Genomic DNA, 20,065 nt, shown 5'->3' on the forward strand with positions numbered 1-20,065 from the left:
AAAAATGGCCCATTCGTGCTGTTTCACATTTTTGACCACCTAAATGTCCCCACCCACACCAAAGTTCTACGCTAGGCCGCTTTCCAAACTTCCTGAGGTTGCCCGATTGATTTTCATCTTAAAGCGCGATTGACCCCGAGCCCACCCTGATAACGCTCAACTTACATGTCAATTTAAATGCAAGGTGGTCTTCATCAATATATTTACCCTACTTTAGAGTCGGGGTCAAATTCACAAGGAACAAACTGTGTGGTGATCAAATTAATTTGAAACAATAGATACAAGTTAAATTCAAACAAATGGTATGAAAAGATAAAAAATGAGGGAGGTGAGTTCCTCCCGAATATTTCTTTGTGGGATTTTCTAGTATAAATTTGGGGCTATGAATAATTAGAGTTTTAAAATTTATGCACGAATCTTGGGATTATGCATTACTAAGGGAGCGACATGTAGGAGTTAGTCATCAACATTGATTTAGTGAGTCAAATATAGGTAGGTTTGGTTATAGATGGATAAATTTTATCCCTTTTCCACGATTAGCGTTTTAGTATTTTTGTTCAAATTGGGATCAACAAGTGAAATTAACATTTTACCTTTGGGCTTAACATTTCTGCCAAGCTGCGATCGCACAAGTTTGGCTGTGACCACAGTTGACTTTCGCAATCATGGTTGATTGACCGTGAACGCGGTCGCGGTGACTGAGCTAAGTCACTATAGGTCGTCAGCTGCATTTTTTCTGCTTCCTTTTGACCATTTCATACTACATTCCATATCTTTTAATCTCCTCGACTTTTTGCCTACAAAATGTGGATATTAGGGCATTCAATCACAACTATGTCTCATTTATTCATTCAAATTAGGGTAATGAGCATGAATAATGAGTACAAATGGGTGGTAAAATCACCGATCATCAACACCCCCAACTTAAAGCATTTGCTTGTCCTCAAGCATCATTACCTCTTACCATGAGACACAATCATCTAAACCCGACTTTCATGCCTCAAAGCTCACCATGAGCTTAGCTTTAACCACAACCATAGGTAGCTTATTGCACATGTGGTAAACCATTTTCATGACACCCCTCATTATAAGATGCATTACCAAAGGGTGCACAAGACTTTAAAGAGTAATCAAGCAACAATCACTAATGCTCTAGAAATGACTCACTTTTAGATCACAAATAAAGTGTACTCCATTTGCCTCATCACCTGGAGAATGAAAAAATCACGCACCTCAACTTGTTTCACATGATAACCTCACAAGAAGAAGAATTTCACACACCAAGTTACACAATATACAACAAGGAATTTTAAGTGCACAACTCTCTCCCTCACAAAAGAAATCTCCATACAACAAGTGTCATGCCATAGGCTTGCCCCTATTTTCAATCGCCACTACAAACAAAGTAAATGGTTGGGGATCTTGAAGGACTTTCTAAGCTTGTAATGTAGTTTTGGTTTAGGGTAGGATATTATTTGGGGAATAACATAGCTACCCCCTTCCTTGAACATCCACAACTTTTTTATCCTCCTTTTTGGACTATGGGCCACTCCTCTTTGCTTTCTTTCTTTTGTCATGCCTATATTTTGTTTCCCTTGTTCACCTAACTTATTTTATCTTATTTTCTTGCAATTTTGATGCTATCTTTCCTTTGTTGGACCTTTTCTTATTTTATTCTTTACCTTTCAAAATTTAAGCACATTAATCACACACTAAACCTTTGTGGTACTAAACTTTCTTTCAACAATCCTTATCACCCTCAACTTAGGCTTTTTTTCCTCAAATTACACTTTCACCTTCAAGAAGGGTATGGTTCAAAAGAGAGATAAAAAGAATGGTTCACGGTTTGTAATGAGTTTGTCAAAGAAAGGTTTAAGGGATCTAAATAGGTACTAGGGACTAAACATAACCAATGGTAGGCTTTTTAGGCTAGAGTGGGTTCCAACATCAAAAAGAGCCTAAAATAATTTCTCCAACCAAATACAATCAATATTAGTTTTGAAAGACTATCGGGGCAAGTTCTAGATCACCCAAGTATACACGAGATGAATGAAAAAGCTCACCACACATGGCTTCTAAAAACTTGCCAAGGAGGCTCAATTGCCCCTCCCGTGAGAGAAAAAATTAGAGTATCTCTCATTATTCACAAATCAACGATGTATGGAGTCACAAAAAGAGAAGAATTTTTACAATATCGTTCACATCCACGCCTTTGATATTTTCAAAAAATTTGGACGGAGGGGTTTGCTCATTTTGTAATAGCACCACACACAATTTGCTGAACTATGGCTACAAGTAAAACCTAAGTCTAACAATTACCTCAAGATGGGAAAATTACCTATATGGCTACTCAAACTTCACCAGAGGTGTAAGAAAAATGATCCTAATTTTACAAAACAAAATGCTACAGGTACTTAGACTTTCTCTGCATTTTTTGACATTTATGCTACAGGTACTCAGAATTCCTCTGCATTTATGCCTCAAACCTAAAGATAATGCTTTACCCTTAAGACTGTCATCACTCAATCCATCGTCGGGCAAAGCTCATCATGCATCATCACAAATTAAAATAAAAGCTACTAATAATAGAAACTAAACTAGAAGGAAAACATGCCAATCCATAAAACATGGGCACCATCAGGGTACCCAAAAATGTAGCATCTCAGAATAATATCCCAACCATCATCTCAAAACAATAACATAAAAGAAATAATGTCTAACATTAAGTCATCAAGACACCATGATTCCGAGCGTACAACCCTTAACTTAATAAAATGCAGTGTCTCTACCACGTGTATACTAAATCAAGAGTAAGAAGAGTCTCCATGAATCTTTCTCAAGAGTTGCTCTCCTTATTTGACTCTGTGCCATCATCACCAGTCTCATCAATCGACCAATCAGCAGGGGCCTCGTCTTCACTATCTAGCTTTGCAGAAAGTAATTAGTCATTTAGTTTGAGCACCTTAAAGATGAATTGTACTCCCTTCCACAACTTCTTGAAGAACTTGTCTCTTTTTGTACCATCTTCTCATGTGATTGTTTGAGGTCCCTATATGCTCTCGCTAAGGCTGAGTACGTTCTCTCTAGACTGGCGATGGTATCTCCATGTTTATGCTCCTCCTCAATGTACTTTTCAAAGTCAGAATGTGCTATAAATGAATGATGGGTTGTAGAGGGATTTCCCGGACCCTGATTTAATCTGGACACTAACTCTCTAACCATCCTCATTTGATCTGAAAGATCATTGAGTGGATTTGCTGATGAGGGTCCGCATGATGCTGGGTCCTACTAGGCTGCTTTTCCAAAATCTATATTTCTTTTCTTACTCTAGTCTGGGGAACCCTCGCCTCTAAATTTGAGTGGAAAGATGATAGAGCTCGGACACACCTAAGTATCTACCGCATACACCTCTAGTTCTGCCCTCTTACAAAGTTCAATGATAAGAGAAGGGAAAAGTAGGTACGTACCTTCATGGGTTTGGTGAAATCTCCATTCTGATAAAATAGTCTCTCCCACATTAAGAAGGATTCCAAACAAAATGTAATCCACTATTTGAGATCTCAAGTCTGTGACGTTGGTCAATGGTTGCACGACAATACTTGACTGCATATGATGTTAACCAAACTCTAGCCTCTGCTTTGAATTCCTTCATCAAAATGTCTTTCTTGGTGATGGACCAAGGAACTTCTTTACCAGGGCTTAAAATGTTGGCCATCCAGGACCCGAGCTCGTATGCCCTTGTGAAAAACTGCCTCATGTCGACATTTGGGAGCCTATATACCGCATTCACCTACTCCGCTCTAAAGTTTACTTGTATACCTTGAATTATTATCATGGGATTTATGATAGAGACTATGTTGAGGTTTGCATAGAAATCACACACCCACATTTCGTTGGCCTCACTGGGTTCTGGGGCAAAGCATATCCACCCGATCGCAGTGAGTCTAGCATGAAATTCTGGGAGATCTCATCTACCTTGTCTAAGCTGATGCCCCTCTAAAGGAGTAGCTTAGTCCTATGAAAATCATCATAATAGAGTTGGCGGCATTTGGAAATCATGAATCTGGTATCGTTGAAATCCTCCATCATTAAGGCAGAAAATTTGTAAGCAATGTAACTCAAACCAATATTAGTTTTCTCATATAAAAAATATGCTAAATCAAATAGAAAAACTCATCTAGTAGTGCTATGAGGACTTTGGGGGTGATAAAGGTTGTCCAAAAATTTTTATAACATATCATAGCCTGTCCTCAGGTATGGTGATTGCGGAGTATTGACTACGATCGCAGTGTAGTGATCGTGGTTATTGGGACCACAATCGCGGTACCTGAGACCAGGTTTGACAGATGTTGCTCAATGTCTCATTAACAGTTTTACCCCCAAATTTTTCTTCAACTAGGCATGCCAATATTATAAACAGTGAAATACATGCCTAGGGTGTGTGATTGCAGCTTCTAACTTAAATAATTAGAACATGGAATTTGTAGGGGCCTTCAACGTCACATATAGTGTACACTCCCACTTACGGGGTCTAGGGCCTAATATTTTGGTACTCAAGACTTCCCATCAGAGTGTGTACACTATATACAACAATGAACCACAAAGTAATAAAACTTTAGCATGAGTTTGATAATGCCAACATTAATTTAGGGTCTGCTTGTACATTACAAGATTAGATTATGCATTTATATTCAAATCAAAAGAGGTTTAACAACTTACCAAGTTAGTAGATGCGATTGTGATGAGATGACCCTTGGGTATGCAATGTATTATCAAAAATTGAAGAGAATTTTGAGAGAAAGCAAGGAAAGGGCGGGTGAAAAATGGGCAGTTGGATGGTCATGTAAACTGATTCAACTGCGATCGTGGTCGCGGTCACGTGGCCTCCACGATCGCATTGGCACAGACTATGGTCGTAGTAATTGATACCAGAAATCTGATGCTCTGCACTTCCTGTTCTATCTAAATTGCCAAATCCACACTTTCCTTCTTTAATTTCGATTAAAATTCCGTTGAATACCATCATCTCAAGGATTTTGCATGCTTAAACAAAACAAAAATCTATTCTACCATGCGTAATTAAAAATGATACGGTCCACTATAGGTGGCGTGATGTGTTGCCTCCCGTCGAGCACTTAGTTTAATGTCTTAGCAAGACCCCTTCACTATTCCCTTTTGTGTTTTCACTTAGAAAGTTTGAATCTCCTCCCCAACTTTCGATCAACATGAAGTAAGCGGCAGAGGGACAGAAGATTCAAATTTTCTAAGATGAAACTTGGAAAAAGTGAGGGCATGGTGAGTATGCTTTGATTTCGTCACTTTAAAGACTTGAACCTTTGACCTAAGTTTACGTCAAACTTTTGTTTTAGCTCCTTGGGGTAAAGTAGAGCACATCAATAGAAAAAATTCCTTGTACTTTGTGAATTGAGCCTCTTGACCTTTGATGAATGGGATTCCACATAGTCCTTTGGTCACCAAACTCCAAAATATAATAGTCGGACTCCCTTTTCCAACAATCCACCGCTTGCTCAGAGACATGGATTCTTATCACATCCTCTCGGCATATTGGTAAAAAGTGGCTTGAATGAGGCCCGATACATAATTTTGGGCTAGCCTCATCCAAAACATCTTTACCCCAAAATGAACTAGAGTAATCATAAGAGTTGAGCATTGATTCTTTTTGTGACTCTAGATTCATTACTTTTATTTTGGCCTCTTCTTCCTCATATGAGTCGGATGATTGGGAAGCCGTCGAGGTGTCTTTGCTACCAAGCTCATCATCGTAGCTTGGTTTCTCTTCTTGATGAATCTTCTCTAGGGAAATGGGCCATGGAATAATTGTTTCAAGCTCTGCTTCTTCACCCATTTCTCCCATCTTGACACTTTGCCATGCCAATGCCTCGTGATGCATCTCTTTTATATTTTCCCCCATTTCATCCACCCGATCCCAAATGTCTTGGAGAAACTTTCCAATACCACTGAGTCTGGTATGTTACTCCTTCTCCTTTTTATCATACAACCCATCAAACTCATAAAATGAACTAGCAACTTGGTTAGAATAAAGATGGGAGGGGGCATTTGGGAAATCGTCCCTATGCCCATTTTGACTTCCCCAAGAAGTGCAAATGTACTCCCTATAAGGTTGAGATGGGGATTAGATCTCTGTCCGGGGAGTATTGCTACAATCTTTTATGTAGTGTGGTCCATCACAATATAGACATAGGCCGTTGATATAGGCGTTCCAACCTCCAAATTCATATGTGCAGGAAGATACCATAGCAAGAAGCAAAATAAAAAAAAACTACCTATAAAAGAAAAATCATAAACAAATATACACAAGCTTGAATTCAAGTAACTAAGATTTCAAACTAACTTAATATGCTAAACTGTTCCCTGGTAAAGGCACCATTTTTTATAACGCTCAACTTACATGTCAATTTGAGTGCAAGGTGGTCGTCGTCAATCTATTTACCCAACTTTGGAGTCGGGGTCGAATCCATGAGGAACAATGTGAGTGACACTCAAATTAATTCAAAATGATAGATACAAGTTAAATTCAAACAAATGGTATAAAAAGATAAAAATGGGGGAGGTGAGTTCCTACACTAATGTTTCTTTTTGGGATTTTCTAGTATAAATTTGGGGCTACGAATAATTAGAGTTTTAACAACTATGCACGGCTCTTGGGATTATGCATTACTAAGGGAGTGACATATGAGAGTTAGTCATCAACATTGATTTAGTGAGTCAAATATAGGTAGGTTTGGTTATAGATTGTGATGTTAGTCTTTCAACGAAACACCAAACTTTCACCCATTGATCCTTTTGAATACCTAATGGATGTGTTCAACAATTAGCAACCACAACCTCAATCAAGGCATCCCTATTTATAGGATAACACCCAAAGCATAGTTAACCTCACTTTCACCCTTATTTATAAGATAGTAAGAATTTAGCAAACTACACACATAATTGGCTATCATTGCTTTGGTCTCCATATCCCGCTTTCGTGGATGATATGGATTCCTAAAGTTCACCCAAAAACCATCTTTCGAAGATGGCCTTGAACTTTCTAGATCTTGGAACTTTTGCCCATCAAGCCCATGTGGATATTTATGCTTTCACCTTTCAAATCCCAACCAAATAAGCATAGGAATGATAAAACCCATAAACATGAACTACCAAATAGATGCTAACAACAACAATCCACATGCTCTTTAACCCCTATTCACATATAATCCCAAGAGGGAGATTTAGCTACATATAAGACAAATAAGCATAAATATACCCATAATCTCTATTGATTTGATTTGTTGAAGATTTAACTGAATGTTACTTCAAACTTACTTCTCCTATAATATCAACAAAGAAAGTGGGCAAATCTTCCACTTAGTAAGTCTCCAATTAATTCTTCACCTAAAATTTATACAATGTTTTGTTCTCCAAAAGTGGAGGATACAAACCCTAAGATAAAAAACTAAAGGAATGGGGAAGATGGAATATGATGGATAAATTTTATCCCTTTTTCCCCATTAAGGTTTTAGTCTTTTTGTTCAAATTGGGATCAACAAGTCAAATTATAGTTTTTCCCTTGGGCTGAACATTTTCGCCAAGCCGCGATCGCGCAAGTCTGGCTGTGACTGCGGCTACACGACCACAATTGACTTTTGCAGTTGTGGTTGATTGACCATCTTAACTGAACGCGACCGTGGCCCATGGACCGCGGTCGCGGTGACTAAGCTAAGTCACTGCAGATATTCAGCTGCACTTTTTCTGCTTTCTTTTGATCATTTCATGCTCTATTCCATATCTTTTAATCTCCTCGACTTTTTGTCTGCAAAATGTGGATATTAGAGCATTCAATCACAACTATGGCTATTTTAGTCATTCAAATTAGAGTAATGAACATGAATAATAAGTGCGAATGGGTGGTAAAATTACTGCTCATCACACCCTCAAACCCTAGGCTATAGCACACCAAATTAGTTTGAAAATGACTCGTTCGTGCCATTTTTCTCTTTAGACCACCAAAATAGCCCCACCCACCCCAAGGGCCAATACTAGGCCACTTCCCAGACTGTCTGGGGTGCCCTGGTCAATTTTTGGACTAAATTACGCCCAGACCTCAGGCCCTCACCTGAAACCATGGGCTATAGCACACCAATTTGTCTAAAAATTGGCCTATTCACGTAGTTTTGTTCGATTGACCAACAAATAGCCCCACCTATCCCAAAGTCCCATACAAAGATGCTCCCCAGCCTACCATGTGGATCCTAATTGATTTTTGGACCAAAGCACGCTTGGAACCCATCCCACCCACGAAACCGTGGGCTATAGCACAGCGATTTAGTCTAAAAAAAGGGCTGTTCACGTTGTTTTGCCCATTTGACTAGCCAAATGGCCCCTCCAACCCCAGCAACACACAATAGGCTGCTCCTCAACCTGCCTAGGGTGCCTCGTATGAGTTTTGACCCAAAGTATTCTCGGACCCAGGCTCACCCCTAGAACTGTGGGCTATAGCACACCGATTTATCCTGAAAATAGCTCGTTCACTTCATTTTTCTCGTTTGACCACCCAAATGGACCCATCAACCCCAAAGGGACATACTAAGTGCTCCCCAGTCTGCCTGGGGCACATTGATTAATTTTTAGCCTAAAGCGTGCCTTGACCCCAGTACCACCCCTAAAACGTGAGTTTTAGCACACCCATTTGGCCCAAAAATGGCCCGTTCATGCCGTTTCACTTATTTGACAACCCAAATGGCCCCACCTATATAAAAGGACCATACTAGCTACTCCCTAGCCTACCTGGGGTGCCCCGATCAATTTTCGGTCCACAGCGCGCTAGGAACCTGGGTCCCCTGGAACCGTGGGTTATAGCTCAACGATTTGGCTTAAAAAAGTTTGTTCTCATTGTTCTGCCTGTTTGACCATCCAAATGACGTTGCCTACCCTAAAGGACTATACTAGCCTGTTCTTCGGCCTTCCTGGGGGGCCCTGATCGATTTTTGACCTAAAGCACACTTGGACACCGGTCCTACCCCCAAAACCATGGGCTATAGCACATCGATTTGAAATAAAAATGGACCGTTCACCCGTTTGACCACTCAAATTTCCCTGCCCACCCCAAAGGCCCATACTAGGTCGTTCCTCAGCCTGGATGGGGAATCCCAGTTGATTTTTGACCCAAAGTTCACCCAGACCCCGGGTGTACCCAGCCTGTACACCGATTTGACTCGAAAATGGCCCGTTCATGCTGTTTCGCCTATTTGACCACCCAAATGGTACCGCCAACCTCAAAGTCCCACACTAGGCTGCTCCCTAGCCTCCTTTGGATGCCAAAATTGATTTTGGGTCCACAATGCGCCCTAACCCCATGCCCACCCCCAAAACTATGGGGTATTACACATCAATTTATCCCGAAAATGTCCCGTTTGCATTGTTTTACTCGTTTGACCACTCAAATAGCCCCACCCACCCCAAAGGCCCACACTAGGCTGCTCCTCAGCCTGCCAGGGGCATCCTAATTGATTTTTACTTAAAGCGCACCTTGACACCGGGCGCACCCCCAAAATAGTTGGCTATAACATACAGATTTGGCCAAAAAATAGCTCATCACCCATTTGACAACCCAAATAGCCCAGCCTACCTCAAAGGCCTATACAAAGCCACTTCTCAGCTTTATTGAGATGCCTCAGTTGATTTTAGGCCCAAAGCATGTTGGAATTTGGGCCCACCCCAAGAACCTTTGGCTATAATACACTGATTTAGCTCGAAAATGGCTTGTTCCCCCACGTTCGCCCGTTTGACCACCCAAATGGACCTTTCCACCCTAAAGGCCCATACTAGGCCATTACCAAGACTGCCTAGGGTGTTCCGATTAATTTTTAATCGAAAGAGCGCCCAAACCTCGGACCCAACCTCATTACCGTGAGCTGTAGTACATCGATTTGGCCTAAAAATAGCCTATTTTCACTATTTCGCATGTTTGACCACCTAAATGGCCCAGCCCACCCTAAAGGCCTACTCTAGGTCACTTTCTAAATTTCTTGGGGTGCCTCGGTGGATTTTAAGACTAAAGTATGATGAACCCCGGGCCTACCCCCAGAACCGTTGGCTATAGTATACCGATTTAGCTAAAAAATGGCCCGTTCATGTTATTTTTCTCGTTTGACTTACAAAATGGCGACACCCACCCTAATGGCCCACACTAGGCCACTCCCCAGACTGTTTGGGATACCTCGGTCAATTTTTGGCCCAAAGAGCACCTGGAACCCAGGCCCATGCCTAAAATCATGGGCTGTAGCACACCGATTTATCTAAAAAATGGCATGTTTATGTTATTTCATTCGATGGACCAACCAAATGGCTCGACCCACCCCAAAGGCCAAAACTAAGCCGTTCCCCAGCCTTCTATATATGCCCCAATCGATTTTTGGACCAAAGCATGCTCGTAGACCATGCCCAACCCTAAAATCGTGGGCTATTGCACACCGATTTTGCCTGAAAATGGGCCCGTTCGTGTTATTTTGCCCATTTGACCATCCAAATGGCCCCGCCAACCCTAACAATACCTAATAGGTTGCTTCCTATCTTGCCTAGGGCGCCCTGGTTGATTTTCAACCCAAAGCATGCCTGGATCCTGACCCCCAGAATCGTGGGCTATAGCACATTGATTTGGCTAAAAAATGGCCCATTCACGCTGTTTTTCCCGTTTGACCACCCAAATGGCCTCTCCCATCCAGAGGCCCACATTAGGCCTCACCTCAGCCTTCCTGGGGCACCCAAATCAATTTTATACCCTAAGCGTGCTAGGACCCCGATCCCACCCCCGACATTGTGGGCTATAACACATTAATTTTGCTTGAAAATGGCCCGTTTACGCTGTTTTACCCTTTTAACCACCCAAATAGCCTCGCCCACCCCAAAGGCCTACACTAGGCCGTTCCCCAAACTTCCTGGGGCACCCCGATTGATTTTTTGCCAAAGCGTGTCAAACCTCAAGCCCATTCCCAGAACCATGGGCTATAGCACACTAATTTAGCTCAAAAATGCGCCCGTTCATACCGTTTCACTCGTTTGACTTCCCAAATAGCTTCGTCCACCTTGAAGGCCTATACTAAGCCTCTCCCTAGCCCTCCTAGGGTGCCCTAATCAATTTTTAGCCCAAAGCAAGCCCAAACCCCTCGTCCACCCCCAAAATCGTGGGCTATATCACACTGATGTGGCTAAAAAATGGCTCGTTCATGGTTTTTCTCCTGTTTGACAAATCAAATGGATCCACTAACCCCAAAGGCTCACACTACCCCAAACAATTTTTGAACCAAAGCACACTCGAACCCCGGGCCCACCCCCAAAACTGTGGACTATAAAACAATGATTTAGCCTAAAAAGTTTCACCCGTTTGACCACCCAAATGGCCCCACCAACCCCAAAGACCGACACTAGGATGCTTCACAAACTTCTTGGGAGCCCCAGTCGATTTTTGACCCAAAACATGCCTAGACCCTGGGCTCAACCTCAGAACCGTGAGTATAGCATACCAATTGACCCAAAAATGTCCCATTTGTGTTATTTTTCACGATTGACCACCAAATGGCCCCGCCAACCCCAATGGCTGACATTAGGTTGCTCCCCAGACTGCCTGGGCACATCGATCAATTTTTAAACCAAAGCATGCCTGGAACCTGACCCAACCCTAGAACCGTGAGTATAGCACACTGATTTGGCCCAAAGATAACCTGTTCGCACTATTTTGCCCATTTGACAACCTAAATGGCTCTACCCACCCCAAAGGCCCATACTAGCCCATTTCCCAAACTCTCTGGGCGCCCCGATCAATTTTTGGCCCAAAGCGCGCTGTACCCTGGACCCACCCCAGAATTATGGGTTATAGCACACTGATTTATCCTAATAATGTCCTATTCACGCCGTTTCGCTCATTTGACTACCCAAATAAACCAGTTCACCTTAAAGGCCCATACTTGTTCGTTCCCCAGACAATCTTGGGAAACCCATTCAATTTTTATCCCAAAATGCACTTGGAAACTCAGCCCACCACTAGAACCGTGGGCTATAGCACACTGATTTGGCTCAAAAATAATTCATTCGCGCATTTGGCCACCTAAATAGCCTAGCCCACCCCAAAGGCCCACACTAGGTTTCTCCCCAGCCTTCCTGGTGCAGCCCAGTTGATTTTTGATCCAAAGCATGCTTGGACCCCGGGACCACCCCTGGAACCATGGGCTATAGAACACCGACTTGGCTTGAAAATGGTTCGTTCATGCTGTTTCTCCTGTTTGACCAAAAAATAGATCTGCCCACCCTAGAGTCCTATATTAAGATGTTCTCCAGACTACTTGGGGTGCCTTGGTCAATTTTTGGCCAAAAATGTGCCCAAACCCCGAGCCCATCCTTGGAACCGTGGGCTATATTACACCAATTTATCCCAAAATGGCCCATTTATGCCTTTCGTTCATTTGATCACCCAAATGGTATCACCCGTCCTAAAGGACAACACTAGCCTAATTCCCAGCCTATACGAGGCACCCCAATTGATTTTTGGCCTAAACTGCGCTCAAAAATCGGTCTCACCCCTGGAACAGTGGCTATAACACTCTAATTTGGCCCAAAAATGGATCGTTTGCTAGTTTGACCACCTAAATAGCTCGGCCCACCCTGAAGGCCTATACTAGGTTGTTCTCTAACATGCCTGGGGTGCCCCTATTAATTTTTAACATAAAGCATGCCTGGAACCCGTGACTACCCCCAACATCGTGGGCTAAACACCCTGAATTGGCATGAAAATGGCCAGTTCACCCCGTTTCGCCCATTTTACCACCCAAATGGCCCTGTCTACCCTAAAAGCCCCCACTAGGCAGCTTCCCAGCCTGTTTAGGATGCCCCAATCAATTTTCGGCCCAAAGCACACCCATACCCTGGGCCTACCTTAAAATTGTCGGCTATAGCACACTAATCTAGCCCAATAATGGCCCATTTAGGCTGTTTTGCCTGTTTGACCACCCAAATAGCCTCACCTATCCAAAGGCCTACACTAGGACGCCTCTCAGCCTGCCCGGGGTGGCCTGATCAATTTTTGGTCCAAACCGCAATCGGACCCAGGGACTACCCCAGAACCGTGGGATATAACACATCGATTTAGTCCAAAAATAGCCCGTTGCATCGCTTCTTTTATTTGACCACCCAAATGGATCGCTCACCCAAAAGTCGATATTAGGCCACTCCCCAGCCTACCTAGGGTGGCCCAGTGGATTTTTTTCCCAAACGCGCTCGGCCTCTGAGCCCACACCTAGAATTATAGGCTATAACACGCAGAATTATCCAAAAAATGTCCCATTCGCATTGTTTCGCTCGTTTGATCCCCCATATGGACCTACCAAACCCAAATACCCATACTAGGTTGCTCCTCAACCTGCATGGGGGGCCCAGTCAATTTTTTGCCCAAAGAGCACCCTGACCCCGAGTCCACACCCTATATTGTGGGTTATACCATACCCATTTGGCCCAAAAAAGGCCCCCTTGCACTGTTTCACTAGTTTGACCACCCAAATGGGACTATCCATCCGAATGATCCACACTAAGCTGCTCCCCAGCCTTCTTGGGATGCCCCCATTAATTTTTGGCCCATAACACTCTAGGACCCCTGGAACTATGTGCTATAACACACTGATTTGGCCCGAAAATAGCCTGTTCTAATTATTTTGCTTGCTTGACCATCCAAATGGCGCCGCTTACCCCAAAGGGCCATACTAGCCAGCTCCCCAGCCTTCCTAGGGTACCTCAATTGATTTTCAACCCAAATATCGCTCGAATATTAGGCCTACCCACGGAACTATGGGCTATAGCACATCGATTGGACTTGAAAATTGACCATTTGGTCATTTGATTACCCGAAATGCCCAGCCCACCCTAAAGACCCATACTAGGCCACTCATCAGTATGGCTAGGGTGACCCAATTGATTTTCAGGCCAAAGCACGCCCGGACCCTAATCCCACCTAAAATAGTGGGCTATAGCACACTAATTTGGCTTGAAAATGGCATGTTTGCATCGTTTCACCCATTAGACCACCCAAATGGCCCCTCCCACCCTAAAGGCATACACTAGGCTGCTAGCCAACCTTCCTGGGGTGCCTCGATTGATTTTTGGCCTGCAATGCACTCGGAACCCGGGCTCACCCTTGGAATCGTAGGATATTACGAATTGATTTAGCCTAAAATAGCCTGTTCGCATTATTTTGCCCGTTTGACCACCCAAATGACCCTACCCACCCTAAAGACCTATACTAGGATGCTCCCCATCCTGCCTGGGGTGCCTTGATCAATCTTAGGCCCACAGTTCACTCAGAAACAGGGCCCACCCCCAATATTATGGGCTATAACATATCAATTTGTCCTGAGAACAACCCATTTGCTCGTTTGACCACTCAAACTGCCCACCCCACCCTAAAGGCCCATACTAGTCCACTTTCTACCCTACCTAGGATGCTCCAATGAATTTTTCACCCAAAGTGCATCAAACCCTAGGCCCACCCTAAAATCGTGGGCTATAGCACACTAATTTAGCTTAAAAATGGCTGGTTCCCCTACGTTGACCCATTTGACCACCCACATTTCTCAGCCTCTCCTCAGTCTGCCTAGGGTGCCTCGATCAATTTGTGGCCTAAAATAATCCTGGACTCTGGTCCTACCTATGGAATCGTAGGCTATAGTACACCGTTTTGGCTAAAAAATAGCCCGTTCCCCCATGTTTGCCTGTTTAACCACCCAAATGGCCTCGCCCACCCTAAAGGCCCATACTAGGCCTCTCCCCAGCCTGCCTGGGGTGCCTTAATTGATTTTTAGTGTAAAGCATGCCAGTATCCTGAGACCACCCCAGATCTGTGGGCTATAGCACACCAATTTGACTGGAAATAGCCTATTCATGTCGTTTCTCCTGTTTGACAACCCAATTGGCTCTGCCCACCCCAAAGTCCCATACTAGGATGTTCTCTAGCTTGCTTGGGGTGCCTCAAATGATTTTTGGCCTAAATCATACCTGAACCCCTATTCCACCCCTAAAATCATAGGCTATTACACACCCATTTTGCCTAAGAATGGCTCATTCATGCTATTTTGCCTATTTGACCACCCTATGGTCCCGTCCACCCCAAATCCAATACTAGACTACTTTACAGCCTTCCTGGGGTGCTCTGATTGATTTTTGGCCCAAAACGCGCCCGGACTCGTGGTCCATCCCCAAAATTGTGGGCTAGAGCACCCAGTTTTGCCCTAAAATAGCTCTTTCGCACCATTTTGCCCTTTTGACCACCCAAATGGCCCTGCCCACCCCATAGTCCCAAACTAGAACACTCCATAACCTACTTGGGGCACGCCAATTAGTTTTTAGCCTAAAGCACGCTCGAACCCCGGGCCCATACCAGGAACCATACAGTATAACCAAAAGAGTTGAAAGATAAGATATATTTAAATCAGATAAAAATATTTTATCATTTTAAGAATGCATATTTTTCTTGCTCCTATATAAATGCCTTATCTGAAAGAAATTTTTTAAAAATATTACTTAAGCTTTAAAAAAACATTTCAAAAGAAATCAAATGAATTAAGTATATTATTAATTGAAATGGAATTTCTTGGATAAATCAATTATAAAGCAATTTTATTTAAATGACCCCACCCTCTCCAAAGGGACATACTACGTCGCTCCCTAGCCTAGCTGGTTTGACGATGTGATTTTGGTGATACGTGGAATGAATTGGAGTAATTTTTGGTGTAATTGATGAAAACAAAGCTAGGTGGGGTAGAATTGAGAAATTAATAAAAATGGGCGAATCTAGCTTAAAGTTTGGTTTATTAATGTTGAATTCAGAATAAGCATGGATATCGTTGGAACACGATAGAATCATGGTATGTTGGAATGAATAGGCAAATATAGGTTCGGGTAGGCAAATTTAAAACTTGTGTTTTGATTGAATTTTGGAATGTGCGTATGTATGTTTCTCTGTAGTTTATTGTATTTAATTCAAATGTATTTATTTGGCTGGGGAATGCCCCAAAGTTCTATGTATTTATTCACTGGGGAATGCCCCATCGTACTATGTTGGTGGAAGATGTTCATGATCAAGGCCCGAGACATCGGGTAGAGCATAGTTTAGGACTAGTGTAGGTTATTTCAGTATTTTCTATTTCGATTTGTAATAAATTGGACTGGACACTAAATCTTAGATTATTTTATTTTGTTTTCTTGATGATTGTTCAACGTGTTTTGTGTGTTCTATACATTCGTAATGTCAGATTAGCCGATATGCTCCACCAAGTGACCGTGGTCGAACCACGAGATCGAGGGATGCCTAACACCTTCCCCTCAGTCAACAGAATTTCTTAATCAAAATCTCTATTTGCGGATCAGTTTAAAAGAGTCAAAAACAGTTTTGAAAAAGGATTTCCAAAGGTGACTTGGCACACCCAATTATGCCAAGTGGTGACTCTGAGTTTTAATGTAAATAATCCTTTTTGAAACAAAATTTTTCTCTTTTGTCACTCTGATAAAATCTCTTTCGAACCTAAATGAATCTTTTTGGAGTTAAAAAAGGGGTGTGACAGCTCTGGTGACTCTACTGGGGAGATTTTCAGAATTCGAGCTTATTTTTGGAGTTGTATCGGCTTAGTTTGATATTATGAGTGTATAAACATTGTTTGTGTTATTATTTGTGTTTATTTTATCATTGTTGACTGCTTAAGTGTTTACAGTTTTTCTCTTGTGTGTTACCACTTTATATATGGCATCATGTGTATAACCCGAGTCAATTCTTTCTGCAACAAGTGCTGGAGTGCACGTTGTGCACACAAACTCTAGTTGAGTCACCCTTATTTTATGAGAGGGAGCCGTTGGACATATGGAGTGGGTGGAAAGAAAAGTAGCCACTATCGACATATGCTCCCCCGAACGGCCTTGTTAGTAAACCTCAACGTAGGTCAGCCTTTAGGTCATGTTTATCTGCATCATATTGAGACCTAGCAGGACCCACTTGGTCCTTTGTAGGAGACTCACCTCTGAAGCATCCCTACGTGCTAAATGTTGCATCTTTGAGGGTAACGTGGTCATTTGATGGACCAATTTGAGGAAAGCATGTGTTAGAAGTAAAGTGTTGAAAAAAGAGAAAAGGAATAGTGAGTAAAAAAAAAGTTTCGTAAGTTTTTAGAGTTCTTTATGGGATTTGATTTTTTTCTTCACAATTCAAAAATTCAAAAAGATTTTTTACCTTTCACATTTATTTTGTCAAAAACATCAAAAAGATTTTCCTTTTGTTCCTTTATCATGCATTCATAATTCAAAAATTTCAAAAAGATTTTTTTTCAAATAGGAGCTTTTTATAAAAGGAAAATTCAAAAATATGGTAGAAGTTTTGTATATTTCATATTGAAATATCAAAAATATTTTTCTTTCATGGTTGTTGGTGTCATTTTTGTATGAAGTGTCAAATTAAAAATTCAAAAAGATTTTATTTTCATCGAGTACTCGTGTCTCTCAAGTCAAGGTTTTTTGTGTTCTACAATTCTTAATTGTCCAATCTGGACGAACTACGCACCCCTGATTCTCCTCTCTCAGGAGTGAAATACGTAGGCAACCTATTGTTGGTTTGAGGATCTTATTTAAAAAATTCAAAAAGATTTTCTTCAGTCGTTATTAGAGTAGGTGTTTCATATACATCTTTAAAAGAAAATTATAAAAAGATTTTTCTTTAATAGTTTCAAGTTTCATTTTTGCTTGAAATTCAAAATCGAAAACCCAAAAAATTTTTCTTTGGTAATCATAGGTTTCATTTTGTATAGGGAGTTTAAACTTGAAAAATGCAAAAAAAAAAATTCATCAATTCTTTTGGCAATATGTTATTTCTTTTTCTTTTTAAAGTTTCAAGAAAAAGATAAAAGAAAGGAAAAAAGAATTAATTGGCCATTTTGGGAAGACTTCACGAACTATGCACACCTGATTCTCCCTTTTCGGGGGTGAGATACGTAGGCTCCCTCATTGGGTTCGGTGATATTTTCTAAAAGAAAAAAAAGGGTTTTGAAGAAAAAATGTTAAACTCTAAAATATTTGTTGCCTCTTGTTCAGTTAGTTTAAGGTGGTTGGTTTGTGGCTTCCTGGTGTTCTTCCAAATCCCACCAAATCCAAGGAAGGGTTAGTTGTGTCCAACAAGGATATAGAGAGTGGCATCATAGATGAAACAAAGAGTCTGGAAATTAAGAGTTTAAAGAAAGAGAATTTGAGACTGAGACAACAAATGATGGAAATGTACTGAGCTTGGGCCAGTAGGCTGCCTTCACCTCCGTTCCCCACTTTTGACCTTGCAAATACCTTGATCTTCCACCAAAATTTCAAAGTTAGTTTTCTTCTATTGTTGATGCACCACAGCATGCCTCAGAATCCATTCCAAATCAAATTCACCTTAATACTTCTACCACTCTTTCTTTAGCTCCTTAGTATAATCTACCACATTCACAGCACCACATACCGTCTGTGCTTTTGTTGCTCAACCTCTACTAAGGATTCCACTTTGGCTATCAATCTAATGGTTGTGCTCCCCCAGTCCACTAGTGAATCCAAGTTCAATACTCTTGATGATCATTGTTATACTCTTGATCCTACCGTTGAATTAAGTGGACCGCCAAAATTTCTTACTAAGAAGCCTAGCATGTTAGAAGAGCCAGAGAAAATGGTTGGGAAAGTTAAGAGTGTAGAAAATGATATGAAAAGTTCCTTGGGACTTGTAGGCTATGAAGATGTCTCATACAAAAACTAGGGCATATTGTCAAGTGTTAACCTTCCTCCAAACTTTGAGATATCAAAATTTGAGGATCTTGGTGGACAACATGATTTTGTGAAATATTTAGGACAATATTGCAATCAATCAAGAGAAACTGAAGGAAATAAGAAAGAAAATGCATCTATTGTCGTGCCAGGACCAAAGCAGAGTTTAAGAGGTCCAACTTACCAATATTGTTAGCCTTAATCTCTAGCTTACATATCAAATCCACTTACTCATCTGCAATGAAGTTCCTCTTTTCAAACTCCAAGGAGTTTTATTCTACTTCCTCAATGTCTTTTGAACAATGCATAATTGTGTACCCATCCATCTTCTTATCCACAATGCATGTATCTATCCCTCAACATCGTCCTCGACCCCCACAAATTTACCAAGGAACCTCTAAATCTAAGTTTCATCCAAGGCTAGAGTTCGCAAAGAGTAAGAAGGAAAAGGAAAATTTCACTCTTAATGGGGAATCCTATGCCAGTTTGTTCCAGAAATTGAGATAGAGAGTCATGATTACTCAGAGAGTCATGATTACTCCTCTCCTTGGGCACACTCCTAATCGGCATTTAAGAAATTTTGATCCTAATGCATGATGTACGTATCATTCTGATGCTTAGGGTCATAGTATTGAAGATTGTTGAGATTTGAAAAGAGAAATTGAAAAGATGATTCAAGATGAATCAATTATGGTGCAGAACATTGACAGTGAGGGAAGCTCCAGTCATGCTGATAGTCAAACCAGTGGCTAAGTTGTCAGGCTGCGCAATTGAGAAGTCACCCCTCTCCCAACTAGGAAGAGGTCTGGTAGTTTGTTTTGTTTTCTTTTTTAGTTTTTGAAGTATTTCAGGGTTGTAATTCGGGATTTATCTTGTTTTGTCCCTTTGTCATTTATGTTCGAACCCTCTATCTTTTATTTCAATTAAATAGAGTGTCTCTTTTTCCCTTTGTGTTCAAATATATGTTGTTTGTTTGTTTTCTTCACATAATGCATTTTATGTTGATTCTAGTGATATGACATGATTGCAAAATTTTCATTCAGATCTTAAAATCCAGTTTAAGCATGAATAGGGAATCAGAGGGTTAAAGTTAGAAAAAGAGAGCATCTGAGAAAATAGGTAGATTAGTGAGACATTTGGTGACAAGTTCAAGCCTTCTTTGAGAATTAAGGCAATTATTTTGAGAATCATAAGAATAACTTGGCCATCAATTGAAGGACATGACTCAATTAGG

The sequence above is a fragment of the Capsicum annuum genome, chromosome 10, assembly GCF_002878395.1.
Source record: "Capsicum annuum cultivar UCD-10X-F1 chromosome 10, UCD10Xv1.1, whole genome shotgun sequence".
Classification (NCBI taxonomy): domain Eukaryota; kingdom Viridiplantae; phylum Streptophyta; class Magnoliopsida; order Solanales; family Solanaceae; genus Capsicum; species Capsicum annuum.